Raw genomic sequence first — 1,777 nt, 5'->3', positions numbered from 1 at the left:
GATCTATATATATATTTACATATATGTGGATATATGTATATATACATATGTATATACATATATATGTATATATATTTATAATAGTACAGGTGACTGTTCCTTTATTAAAAATGCAAACAGAAAAAGTGGGAAGATGACACTCTTTTTCTCCACGTCAGAAATTTCAACGCTAATTGACAAATTGAAATTTGCTTTTATTGGGATATTTCAGTGGGGACACCCACCTATGGAAATTATTAGGAAAAGTTTTGATGACCTCAAATTAACAGGAAAATGGAAAGTGAGGCTTATGGATGAGAGACATGTTTTGATTCAGTTAACCGTGCCTGAGGACTACACTCGGATTTTCTCCAGAAAATATCTTAACATCACTGGTAAACCTATGAAGCTACTCAACTGGTCTCATGATTTCGACCCAAATCATGAAACTCCCACTGTACCGGTACCGGTATGGTTTAGTTTACCTAGGTTTAGTTTACCTAGTCTCAAGCTGTATTTTTTTCACCATCAGGTTCTCTATTCTATTGGGGTCATCCTTGGGGATCCTTTGAAGCTAGATCTGCGTACTTTCAACCTAACCAGACCCTCAGTGGTCAGAATACTTGCGGAAAGGGATATTACTTTACCTGATGTTACTGAAGTCTGGCTGGGCACAACTCATAATTCTTATTGGCAGCAAATCTTCATGGAGCACAAACCCCCATATTGTACCCACTGTAAGATGTTTATTCATGTCCTTGATAAATGCCACAAGTTTCATCCAGATTTGAAATATAAGGTTCAAGTGAACAAGGATGGGTATAACCCCACTGCTTTGGACATTTTAGTTCCACCTATGGAGGATACCACCATACAGGAGGTGTCTGTTGCCTTTGAGGACCACCCCCCCCCCTCATGACACTGATGTTATTGTTACTGCGAGTGATGTGATGTTGGCACCTTCAAACCCCATAGAAAACAATACTGATGGACAATTACCAACAAATGATAGTGTTCAGACTGATAATCAGGGGAGTCTCATAGCTCCACTTCTTCAGGAAGTACCCAGTGTAGAGGCAACTCATACTTCGTATATATTAGAACATATTATGGGTACATGGTTGGTATTCCTTCTGCTTCAGCTCTACCACCCTATCAGATTGATTCTTCGAATGAGGAATGAAAGGTCTATTCCAGGAGGAAGAAGAAGAATGGAGGCCAACTCCAGCTTGAGAACATATTGGATGATACTTTGGTTACTACTGGCAATGACGATCATCTTACCAGCTTATTAGTTTGCTCATTCCCTAGAATTAGAGGCAGAGGCAAGACCAAATTGGGTCACTCTCTAACCACCTGATACTATGTATTTCAGCACTGTTAAACTTTTTATTTAAGTACCTAATGTATTTTTCTATTATTTCTAGTTGTGGAATCATTTGTGGTTTTTTGTGCGGGCAGGGTTTCATGCTTGGGCTCTCCCACACATTGTATTTGTATGTATGTTTCTTTCTATTTAATATATTAGACTTTTTGGGCTTTCAAAAAAAAATGTGTTTGTGTATATATGTGTATGTGTATATATGTGTATCTGTATGTATATCCGTACTTACATATGTGTATATACATATATACATACATACATATCTACAAATATATACATATATACATACATATATACACATATAGGTATGTATCTATGTATATACATATACATACATATATGTATGTATCTATGTATATACATATATGTATGTCTATATATACATATATATATATATATATAGGGTTTATTTAT

This window comes from Phalaenopsis equestris, unplaced genomic scaffold (assembly GCF_001263595.1).
Source record: "Phalaenopsis equestris unplaced genomic scaffold, ASM126359v1 Scaffold000094, whole genome shotgun sequence".
NCBI lineage: Eukaryota > Viridiplantae > Streptophyta > Magnoliopsida > Asparagales > Orchidaceae > Phalaenopsis > Phalaenopsis equestris.
The sequence above is the reverse complement of the archived record's forward strand: the minus strand, read 5'-3'. Positions refer to the sequence as shown.